The sequence below is a fragment of the Anopheles stephensi genome, chromosome X (genome assembly GCF_013141755.1).
Source record: "Anopheles stephensi strain Indian chromosome X, UCI_ANSTEP_V1.0, whole genome shotgun sequence".
Classification (NCBI taxonomy): Eukaryota; Metazoa; Arthropoda; class Insecta; order Diptera; family Culicidae; genus Anopheles; species Anopheles stephensi.
In genome coordinates this window covers 19,648,442-19,660,767 of record NC_050201.1, presented here as the reverse complement: position 1 = coordinate 19,660,767, position 12,326 = coordinate 19,648,442, and the positions used below count along the sequence as shown (strand labels likewise).

Below are 12,326 nucleotides of genomic sequence, written 5' to 3'. Positions count from 1 at the left end.
TTATAGTCTTCTTCTTTGGCACTACAACCTCGAGAGGTCTCGGCCTACCATTTCTGGCTTTCTGTGACTTAATTTTACCCGTAGAAAAGGTAGTCAGCCTTATGTACGGGAGACTTTTATAGAAATACTTAAAAATAATTTATTTATTTATTTATTTATAATTCCAGTATTACGGCATGACGCCGTATTGTCAACACCGCATGTGTTGACGATTACAAATTCACAAATATTAACAAGGCATTTCCTCCCTGTTATTCTGCCTTATCCCGGGCATGCTCGGTTGTCGGTATGTGGAGATTGCAGTGTGGTTGTTCATGTCTATTGTGGAGGTTGTGTTGATGGTTTGGTCCGGGTCTATTGCTTTCTGTTACTGTGTTGGTGGTAGTGTGGTGTGTGGAACGGAACATCCTTCCGTGTAGCGGATCTAGACTGTTACAAAACAAAAAGAAAACAGTAATCGGGACATTACAAACATTTGCCTGCGTACAGTGTTCCTCAAACTGCCCAGCAGTGATAGCCCAAGCTCGATCAAGCCAGCACCGAACTCAAAAGCTATCGGCGAGTTCCATCCCGTAACAGCAGGGTCTCTGCTAATTACGGGGTTGAACCCGCCGACCACCTCGGGAACCCAACGCCAGCCACGCCGGGCTCGCCCCATCAAGGCTAGACAGAGATGAAGAACACTGTTACAGAAAATTCTGCCTCCCTTCTTACGACAGTGCCGACTTTGACCCCGGATGCTGTTGCTTTGTCAACGGATCACCCGTGGCACTACAAAAACAAAAAAAAAAACGGATAATGGGGATGCGGAATCAAAGGATAAGGCCGTTGTCTCTGGCGAATTGGAAGATGAGCCTCATGTATGCGAGGTCTCTGGTCGCCAGCACTTCTCTAATTTCTATGCCCGGTCGTCTGCCGATGCTCTCGACTGCGCCCAACAAGGAGGGTCTTGCGGTTTCAAACTCCACGCAGGACCACTTAAAAATAATATACTGATTAAAATAGAGCAAAATAATCAGTCAATCAAAGCGAGCTAGGCACTTCACTCCTTCAATATTTGAGTCTTTTCTAGAAGCAAAACAAAAAACCCTTAAGCTCGTGTAAGTTAGTTGTGTTTTAAAAGCTGTTAATTTTGATGAATTCCTGAAACTTTATTGCTGTATTATACTTTACTTTCTATAGGTTTAGCTTTCTGAAAATTGTTTTTGCTCTTATATGGTAGGTTTCCGATTCCGAAAGGTACTCGTGGAAATCTATATTTTAAAAATGTCAAATGATCTCTACGCTTATGTATTCATCAAAAAAAAATCTTTGGTTTCCATCAATTTTAGATTGGATAAATTTTAATAGTGCAAAAAAGGAATAATTAAACTGTGTGTAGAATTGTGACGTAAGTATAACAGGTGTATTTAAAAATAAAATGTTTTATGATTTTTCAAAACTTTTTATTGATTTATTTTAGAACAAACAGGTGTTAGTATAACTCTGGTGAGGCCATATCTGAACCACTTATCTGTCCCTTGTAAATAATATTTACATGTTTGGAGATGAATACTACAACCGAAATAATAACCTAACACATAATTGTGTATTTGCATGGTAATTTAACCACCCCATTGTCTTTCTCAACTCAAGCGTGTATAACTTATATTTGTACACAGACAAATAAATAAAAGCTTCTCATGCATAAAAAAATAAATAATAGCTTATGAAGATGGTTGAAAGCGTTTCTCAAAAAAAAAATGAGACAAATTCAAAACTGGTGCACACAGATATGCTTGATGAATATCAACTTTTCTGCTGCATTCACGAAATTTTTGTCTCCTTGATGTCCTGAAGTACATGATTACCAAATGAAAAAAATGCATTTTAATTTTTCAAAATTGTATCGATTCAACTTAAATTGTTAGTAAAATAAATATTTCAAATAACCTTACGTGTGTGTTTTATTTATTTATTTTTTCATTTGATTGTAATATAGTCTTCAATAGCGGAGCATAAGGTAGCACAGTATGATCCGACTTATCCGACCTATCGGCATAAAAACTACTATAAATCTTATTCTCATACCTACCATATACGCAGAAAAATTTAAATTCAAATCGGTACAATGGTTTTGGCAAAGTGTAGCAATAAACAATGCGAGAGTATTGATTTTGAATTAAATTTATTGTTTCGTTAAAAAGATTTACATTTTATAGAGACTCATTTAAAAAAATCGTCTCATAGCCATAATGCATTGCAACCAAGCTATACCCAAGAATTAAGAATAACAGAGCTACAACACACCTAGCAGTAAATGTTTGAAAAAGTAGAATTTGTTAATGAATATCTTTCACATCACCCGGAAGCGCCTTTTGCCGCAAGAAGAAAAGGTTGGATTAGCCATTAACATTTAGTATGAAAATACTTTCAGAAAATTCTCAGTAAACACGTGGCTGAATGATACGCGACGAATAAACACGACTGAGAAGGCTTTGGATAAAAATCTTTCAGGACATTTCACATGTTAGAAACATCAGACCATTCGCATTCCACTTTTTGGAGCGTACATATGTGTTGATTTGGTTTCACAAAAATTGGAACAAAAATTACTTGGAATAGTTTTTCTTTTGCTTTAAACATTTATGAAACATAATGTTTCATAAAATGTAAATGATTTAGTTATTCAGGCCGAAGTTTCATGCTTTAATAAAAATTTATAACTTGGTATTTGGTCGGACACAACTGGCGTCACTTTCGGCTGTACATCCCATTGGTGGGATGGGATGATGGTGAGAGCGTTGATGTAACTTAGGAACAGCATGAGCCCTGTATTGTGATTCGGTATCTAAAGCAGGATTAATTAATTAATAAAGAAATTGTATCTGTAAAATGAAAATTAAACAAACATCGGGTTTGACATAATTAACCTCTGCTATATTATGAAACCATGAGTTGCCAGTGAAGTATTGCTAATTTTATTTTTACTAGATAAGATTAACGTTTTGTAGCAATACGGCCAGGCCGTTCTACATGAATTAAAATAACAAGTTTTGTTATTTAAATATCTTACAATTTATTTTACATACTGGGTAATATTTTGGACTCTTTGATCAACAGTTGGCATATGAATGTAGAGCATCAACGCATTGTAATAATGTTAATGTATTGAGCACTCGAGTAGTTTTTTGTGCAATAAACCAAAAAAAAGCATTGAATGATTTAACATAGTGCCGGAATTTAATAGAAGCCGGCACGTGTAGCAAGATCCTTTAACGAGCAGATTGGGAATAAATGCTAGTGAGGTTCGAAAAATAAAAGAAATACAGCAGGGATCATTTTATGCGCTTCTATTTAATGTTATACGTCTGCATTCAATTAAAGTTCAATTGTTTGCTTCTTTTTTAAACAAGCAACCATTACAATAAACCGTGGTAAATAGATAGACTTTCAATTTAAATCGAGAACTAGAAAACCAAAGTTCAATTCAATAGACCAATCCAAAGTTTCATTTCAGTTTGCTAACACTTATGTGTTCGAATAAAATCTTATTTTATCATTTCATTTCATTATAGTCTCAACAGTTTTCATGACTACACTGCATTGGTGGATATTGAAAAAATCTGATAAACGTATGAAGTGGCATCGTTTGTCTTTATTCCAAGAGGTGGTGCCTAGGTACGGAAGTTGGTTACTAGATCAGGAAGGTGAGCATGAAAAAAATATTTTGGAATGTTCAGAAACGACTTCTATATTCAATTTTTGATAAAAATTTTACTTTTTCTTCAGATGAATGGAAATAAATGATTACGAGTCTGATGTATAAAGACAGGCTGTCCGTCTTATTCAACTATGAGCTACTGTTCAGCAAGCACAAGGTCCACTGTTAGGCGCTAGTTAGGCTCAGCAGCCAGTAAGCTAGCCAGTCCGTTTAATTAACGTACGAACTGCTCAACGGTTCGAAATTCCAGTAGAATCAGAGACGAAGGCGCGAACCTTTTACCTTAACGCAGCCGGTACCTACCGCCATGTGTTAGACTGCGATCCTGTAATATTAAAATAGAATGACCTGCCCAGCTTGCAAGGAAATCGATCAGCATGGTAGACGGCTTGTAAAGCAGGACAGATATATGAATATCGTACGTAATTTTCTGTATGATAGCCTTCCGCCGATCCTTTCCGGTGATTGCATAACGTTACATCCGTTAAAAAGTTAAAGAATACAACACACCCGGATCCACTAGAGCGCTGTATTCAACCACAATACTGTATAGGTACGTACAGCAATCGCAATACAGTTTACACAAAAACGGAGTAGAAATTATTTAATCGCAAATGTGAATCCTGTGAAATACTTACTCAACTTTAAATACCAGTAAAATACGATAAACGGTTTCGCATGTTTCACACTAAAAGATTTTTAAAACACGATCGCCTTAGGTTCGTGTGATAAAAAAATCACATCTTTTATTACTGATTAATCACACATAATTTATCACCGGTTTTATACACACATATTTTGTCTGCATGCAAGTGCACAATCATACATTGGTGTCATATGGTGCACATGCTGGCTGCACACCGATTCCTTTTAATAAAGAACAGGGGTTCTTCGGTTTAGCCAAAGGTAAGCAACATCTAGGAGCTAACCTACTCTGCTCCATAATCCGGCAGCAAACATCCAACGGGATGCTGCTGTTTCCGGCGGTGGAAAGAATTCGGTTGCACATTGTACCACCAGTACACCAGTATGAAACGCATACTGATAGAATTGACGGCTGTTAAGGCGCATCGTCATAGATGCTAGCGCTGGTTACGGTGCGGCCACTGTTGCTATAATCAGCCACCTCTGCATCCTCTGGTAACAAACATCCGACCGGGAGTTGAACCGGTCCACAGCAAAGCAGCAAAGTGTCCACGCGCAGCCCAAACACGTTTTCACTAAATGTATGCGACGTATCATTAACGTATCGTAGAATAAACCTGAAACAATTTAAAACAGCAACCAATATAGGCGCATAATTAGTGACAAATCTTAAAAAAGGTCGAGGAAAATAGACGATCACTTCCCTGCACAATAACAATCCAAATGCAAATTGTAAACAAACATCCCCCCTCCGATTGACAAAACACGATTCGCGTGTGCAATAGACCTGACCATTTTCGAACTGTCAAATCTTTGTTTGAGACCAAGGTATGTACCCAAGGGGAAATTCTCGAGGATAAATATCCCCCTCTCTTTCTATTTATACACCTCTTCCGTTCGCACTCATGGATGATTTGTCACACACTCGAGTTTGGTTCATGATGACCTTAATGTTTACATTTTGCTCTCCTTTTATTATTATACCCATCTCGTTTACGCCTATAGATTCACCTTGTTTGGGTGAATATGTGTATGGGCATGTGTGCACTCGTACAGGGTTTGTCTCGTTACTTTACGATACGAACGGTATATATTATACCGTCATTATTGTTTTTACAGTTCGTTTGAGTATTTTCATTCAATCCCAGAGTGTTTTTAGTTCTTCAATTTCTTTCACATGGTTTTCGATATGATTTTATTGTCAAGACGGTAGGTTTTGTCGAAAAAATGTATATAACAAATTGAAACACTTTGTACAAAATATGCCGTTCGCATCGCAAAGTGAATAGGCGAGCCCTGTATCTTTGATCGCTGATTTTTGGTCGGGCTGCTCATGGAGAAGGGGTAAGAGTTCATGCGTGATTTGATTAGAAGAGAGGGAGAGGTTAACGAAGCCGATCGTCTTCGTTCTATTCACTGTGTGATTGTTGATCCAAATCTCTTTTCCGCCAATAAATGTTGCGGAAAATTTTATTAGGTTTCAAGTCGTGCGATTTGTTTTGAGCAATTTGTGCAGGAAATGTTTTCGTCAATAAGAAAGGATGCTGCGGATCTTTCGATCGTCATAGGGATCGGCTCAGGATATGCCTTCAAATACCGTTACTACATTAACCTTCACGACGACCATGTCCCGGACAAAAATGGGGACGACACTGGAGCTTTTCTTTGCCTGGTTCAGCTGCGCAATATGTACGTGATGCATTTCGCTCGTTCATGTTTTTGTTAGTAAGTAAAAGCCGTAATTCTATAACCTATATAATCACCTCTTCTGTATTAACATTTAAAGTAACCATTTTATATTTACATCTTGTATTTCTAGCACCTAACACTATCGCACTGAGCGGCCGGGATGGGCCTCCGGCTCGAAGGGAACAATCGACACCAACAGGAGATTGACTACACTGTGTCAACCATCCTGTCCAGTGCAACCAGGCAACACAACATTCCTCTTCAGCAACAGCACCATCATAATCCGTGCTAGAAGCAACCATTGCTGTCGGGAGACTAAAAGATGCAAAATTGATCTTAAATAAAAGCAAACAAATTTGTGTAGAATGATGATTGATTAAACTTACTGTTAATGGAAGGCACTTTATACACAGAAGGACGGTAGGAAGAACTGAACGGAAAAAGAACACCCAATGCTGATTGCTGGCAAGCCGCCGGTAACGTAATGACCAATTTGGAACCCGTGATCGAGCAGAGTCAGTGTTCAAGGCCAAGCACGATTCCGGCATATAGCCGATATGCCATTATATAGCCGATAGCCGATATATAGCACGATATGCATTCTCCGATACCCATGGCCAGGTTCTCCTACGAGGTACAGCGTGTGCTCACCCGCTAACTGTAAATGCACAATCCGTTGATATCCTCCTCACCGCATAGTTGTCGTGAACCTTTTCCCGCTCCGTCTTCCGTGCCAACACCTCCCAACGTTCACCATGGCGCTGCAGAACTAAAAGGCAAAAAAAAACTATAAGCCAGATATCTGGGATAAAAGCATATAATTATATTTACCTGAAAAGATGCACTCATCGACTTTGTAGAGCAAACAGATTTTTTAATCTGAAAAATAAGAAAAGTTCAACCGATACAACCCATTCCAGAGTCTAGTACGACTGTAGCACTGCTTCTTTTTTTCTTCTTAACCACACCATGATCTGCTACGCGCAAGCGTACCACGCTCCAATTTATATTACGTGTATTTCATTCCTGCTCTGAGCAAGTCTGGTGGTTCAGTCTTCAGGCTGAGGTATACATGCACACGGCATTCTGTTTCTAATCTTACTCTTACTCACCCGTTTCAGCACACCGAAAAAGTTTCACACGCACAGATCACAGCTGATAAACAACACACTCGACGCCCACCCCCTCCTCCAACCTTGCAGCGAAAGTTCCGTTGTTACACACAAACATACCACCACACAACGCGAAGAGTCTACGGACATGAAGAGAAGCAAAGCAAAATCAGGAGAGAAAAGAGCAAATACAAGAATAGAGGAACTCCCGAACACACATGACGAGACACAACAAGACACAATACATTGACAAAAACTTATCCTCGAAAATTTGTTTACATTTTGCATGGCTATCCTCGAAAATTTTAACGAAGCATAAAGTTTTCGAGGATAGTGAAGTTTTGTTTGTTTACATTCGATGAACATGGTTCCGGTTCATTTTATGAGCAGAGGGTTCATTCAAAATGTAAACAAACAGAATCAAAACAAAAACAAATTATCCTCGAAATAATTTGGAATCTCGTAAATCTTTTCGAGGATAATTCGTTAACGAATGTATTTACCAAAACATTTACGAAAACAGGGGGAACAGACAACTTGGGTAGATATAGAAGGTAGAGTTGTTTAGAGCAAATTGACATTTCTCGACCTGACATAACAGTTCCTTGGTGATCAACCCAAGTTATCTGTTCTCCCTGTTTTCGTAAATGTTTTGGTAAATACATTCGTTAACGAATTATCCTCGAAAAGATTTACGAGATTCCAAATTATTTCGAGGATAATTTGTTTTTGTTTTGATTCTGTTTGTTTACATTTTGAATGAACCCTGTCATAAAATGAACCGGAACCATGTTCATCGAATGTAAATAAACAAAAGTTCACTATCCTCGAAAAATCTATGTTTCGATAAAATTTTCGAGGATAGCCATGCATAATGTAAACTAATATGGGAGGATAAGTTTTTGTCAATGTATTGTGTCTTGTCGTGTCTCGTCATGTGTGTTCGGGGGTTCCTCTATTCTTGTATTTGCTCTTTTCTCTCCTGATGTTGCTTTGCTTCTCTTCATGTCCGTAGACTCTTCGCGTTGTGTGGTGGTATGTTTGTGTGTAACAACGGAACTTTCGCTGCAAGGTTGGAGGGGGTGGGCGTCGAGTGTGTTGTTTATCAGCTGTGATCTGTGCGTGTGAAACTTTTTCGGTGTGCTGAAACGGGTGAGTAAGAGTAAGATTAGAAACAGAATGCCGTGTGCATTCTTGTATCGGTTGAAATGCTTGTATCGGTTGAAATTTTCTTATTTTTCAGATTCAAAAATCTGTTTGCTCTACAAAGTCGATGAGTGCATCTAATCAGGTAAATATAATTATATGCTTTTATCCCAGTTATCTGGCTTATAGTTTTTTTGCCTTTTAGTTCTGCAGCGCCATGGTGAACGTTGAGAGGTGTTAGCACGGAAGACAGAGCGGGAAAAGGTTCACGACAACTATGCGGTGAGGAGGATATCAACGGATTGTGCATTTACAGTTAGTGGGTGAGCACACGCTGTACCTCGTAGGAGAACCTGGCCATGGGTATCGGAGAATGCATATCGTATGCCGGAATCGTGCTTGGCCTTGAACACTGACTCTGCTCGATCACGGGTTCCAAATTGGTCATTACGTTACCGGCGGCTTGCCAGCAATCAGCATTGGGTGTTCTTTTTCCGTTCAGTTCTTCCTACCGTCCTGCTGTGTATAAAGTGCCTTCCATTAACAATAAGTTTGATCAATCATCATTCTACACAAATTTGTTTGCTTTTATTTAAGATCAATTTTGCATCTTTTAGTCTCCCGACAGCAATGGTTGCTGCTAGCACGGATTATGATGGTGCTGTTGCTGAAGAGGAATGTTGTGTTGCCTGGTTGCACTGGACAGGATGGTTCACACAGTGTAGTCAATCTCCTGTTGGTGTCGATTGTTCCCTTCGAGCCGGTGGCCCATCCCGGCCGCTCAGTGCGATAGTGTTAGATGCTAGAAATACAAGATGTAAATATAAAATGGTTACTTTACATGTTAATACAGAAGAGGCGATTATATAGGTTATAGAATTGTGACTTTTACTTACCAATAAAAACATGAACGAGCGCAATGCATCACGTACATATTGCCCAGCTGAACCAGGCAAAGAAATGCTCCAGTGTCGTCCCCATTTATGTCCGGAACATGGTCGTCGTGAAGGTTAATGTAGTAACGGTATTTGAAGGCATATCCTGAGCCGATCCCTGTGACGATCGAAAGAACCGCAGCATCCTTTCTTATTGACGAAATCATTACCTGCACAAATTGCTCAAAACAAATCGCACGACTTGAAACCTAATAAAATTTTCCGCAACATTTATTGGCGGAGAAGATAGAACGAAGACGATCGGGTTTGTCAACCTCTCCCTCTCTTCTAATCAAATCACGCATTAACTCTTACCCCTTCTCCATGAGCAGCCAGACCAAAAATCAGCGATCAAAGATACAGGGCTCGCCTATTCACTTTGCGATGCGAACGGCATATTTTGTACAAAGTGTTTCAATTTGTTATATACATTTTTTCGACAAAACCTACCGTCTTGACAATAAAATCATATCGAAAACCATGTGAAAGAAATTGAAGAACTAAAAACACTTCGGGATTGAATGAAAATACTCGAACGAATTGAAAAAACAATAATGACGGTATAATATATGCCGTTCATATCGTAAAGTAACGAGACTAACCCTGTACGAGTGCACACATGCCCATACACATATTCACCCAAACAAGGTGAATCTATAGGCGTAAGCGAGATGGGTATAATAATAAAAGGAGAGCAAAATGTAAACATTTAGGTCATCATGAACCAAACTCGAGTGTGTGACAAATCATCCATGAGTGCGAGCGGAAGAGGTGTATAAATAGAAAGAGAGGGAGATATTTATCCTCTAAAATTTCCCCTTGGGATGGGAAGGGGAAAGGTATTGAGAAGAGTGACGGCAGCGTCGGAGGAGGCGCCGGTGGTGTTATCGCTTGCGATTTTTTGACGAAAAATGCAACCAAATATCGTCAATCTTCTGTGGAACAACATTTGATATGCGAAGATGACCCAGAAACTAGCGAAATTGCTCAAGGGATTGAGAATCGAGGCTGTTTGTTCATGTTTGTTGCCCCATACCATATGTTTTTGTAAAACAACTCTGACATAACTCGACTAAAATGTCGCCCTGTCAAATCGATAAAAATCCACCTTCTAAATACATACACCTTGCTTTTTACCCATATACCTTGGTCCTATATAGACTTTGGTCGAATCTTAGCAAATGTCATGTCCAAGGTATGTAGATATAGAAGGTAGAGTTGTTTAGAGCAAATTGACATTTCTTGACCTGACATAACAGTTCTTTGGTGATCGAGGGGAAGGGTCAAAGTGAGTTGAGAGGAGGTGCCGTAAAAAGCCCGTTTTGACACATGGAAAAAAGTACAAGACCAGGACCAGTTTGATGTTTACTTGACCGCATCGAATCAGCTGGTTATATGTGTTGTTTATTATTCTCGAAGCAATAACATCATTATATGATTTGTTTTCTTCCATTCTGCTGTTCAATATCGTTCGGAAAGCTTAGATCAAGTGAAGAAATCAGGATATTGTATATTTATAACTGTTTTTGGTGGTAACGATTCTGCGCCTATATGGACAGGGCAGCTGACTGTATCGGCGTCACAGGCGGAGCCGGTTTGCATCCCCGAACTATTGGTAGATCCGAGATATAGGATCGTTCCACTTTTTTGCCGATCTGCAAGCAAAAATTCATCAAGAGCACAGCAGATCGAGCCTAATAAATGTATGCTAGAGATCGCTTGCTTGACCAACAAAGAATGCTTGACCGCAGTTTGTTTACATTTCAGTTAAGTAAATTTTTTTTCAAGATGTCCGACCAAGAAATCGCTATTCCGACACCTCCTCTCAACTCACTTTGGGAAGGGTATTGAGAAGAGTGATGGCAGCGTCGGAGGAGGCGCCGGTGGTGGTATCGCTTGCGATTTTTTGACGAAAAATGCAACCAAATATCGTCAATCTTATGTGGAACAACATTTGATATGCGAAGATGACCCATAAATTAGCGAAATTGCTCAAGGGATTGAGAATCGAGGCTGTTTGTTCATGTTTGTTGCCCCATACCATATGTTTTTCCCACTGGTCCTGTCGAGCAGTTTCCGCACAAGGTCCTCAGCTTTGTACCCAATTTTGTGCTCGTGTGCAACATTCCATATTGCTATCCCTCTTTGCCAGTACGGCAATGATCGTCTGTGCTGCTCTGTCAATTCTTCCACAGCCTGTGTCGATGTGTATACGTGTCCCACTCGTCATACAAGTGCTCGAATCCGCATGCAACGTCCTAATTTTGTGTCACAAGCCCGCCGGCCCCCACTCGTCATACAAGTGCTCGAATCCGCATGCAACGTCCTAATTTTGTGTCACAAGCCCGCCGGCCATACAAAATTGAGGACGTTTTTACATGGGCTGAGGACATTCTGAGGACGTTCGGATTCGGGCTTATGGGGTGGTGTGCGTGAGCGTTTGCGCTCCAGGGGTATACATGTGTGTGTGATCACGCTGTTTGTATGTATTGTGATATGTGTTTTCTTTCGCCTTGCCACTATTTGCTTCACAAACAAAACAGCTCTTTTTTAAATCATTTATTAAAAGAGGCTTTGACCCTCCGAGACCTCATCCGCCTCTTTAAACACTCCGATAGTATCCGATGCCGGCTCCGAAACACATCCGGAAGCTTCCTACGCCGGCTCCGTAAGAGAGCCAAAGGCTTTCATTGCACTACGTTTTTCCCGCAAATTTTTAACACAATTGATTAATGCGACGGTCCCTCCGATACAGGAGCGATCTCGACGTGACGCGGATGTTTTGGCTGGCAAAGTTGCTTTGCCTAAACACAATTCTAATCGATAACAGCAACTGCGGCCAATGGTTTGTTTACGTGCCGGCACCGTACCTGTCAAGTCTACACCGACGCGACAGTACATACCAATACCGCGCGTTTACACGGTCGAGCAGTGGCATACACACGTATACACATGGACACAGGCTGTGGAAGAATTGACAGAGCAGCACAGACGATCATTGCCGTACTGGCAAAGAGGGATAGCAATATGGAATGTTGCACACGAGCACAAAATTGGGTACAAAGCTGAGGACCTTGTGCGGAAACTGCTCGACAG

At 40.1% G+C, this 12,326-nt stretch overlaps 3 long non-coding RNA genes across 6 annotated transcripts in view; 1 reads left to right on the top strand and 2 right to left on the bottom strand.

The window, feature by feature from the left end:
* Positions 1-6,090: 6,090 nt before the first annotated feature.
* Positions 6,091-12,326, bottom strand: part of LOC118514387 — a 14,502-nt gene continuing 8,266 nt past the window's right edge. Inside the window, exons 1-4 of one of the 3 annotated variants that reach the window (XR_004906609.1) lie at positions 7,653-7,691; positions 6,869-7,289; positions 6,424-6,806; positions 6,091-6,352 (exon numbers count right to left, since the gene is read on the bottom strand). This is a non-coding gene — a long non-coding RNA (uncharacterized LOC118514387). Of the gene's footprint in view, positions 6,353-6,423; positions 6,807-6,868; positions 7,396-7,652; positions 7,692-12,326 lie in introns of those variants that run through there. The other 2 variants (XR_004906608.1, XR_004906607.1) reach the window with 2 other exon arrangements.
* LOC118514441 lies at positions 7,792-8,697 on the top strand. Of its 2 annotated transcripts, XR_004906628.1 has the most exons (4): positions 7,792-7,804; positions 8,165-8,301; positions 8,393-8,440; positions 8,501-8,697. It is a non-coding gene; the product is annotated as an uncharacterized LOC118514441 (long non-coding RNA). The 2 variants fall into 2 exon arrangements; XR_004906627.1 differs by lacking the exon at positions 7,792-7,804 and having other exon boundaries at positions 8,071-8,301.
* LOC118514467 lies at positions 8,856-9,727 on the bottom strand. Its single transcript, XR_004906635.1, has 2 exons — positions 9,192-9,727; positions 8,856-9,097 (listed from the first exon to the last, which is right to left on the bottom strand). It is a non-coding gene; the product is annotated as an uncharacterized LOC118514467 (long non-coding RNA).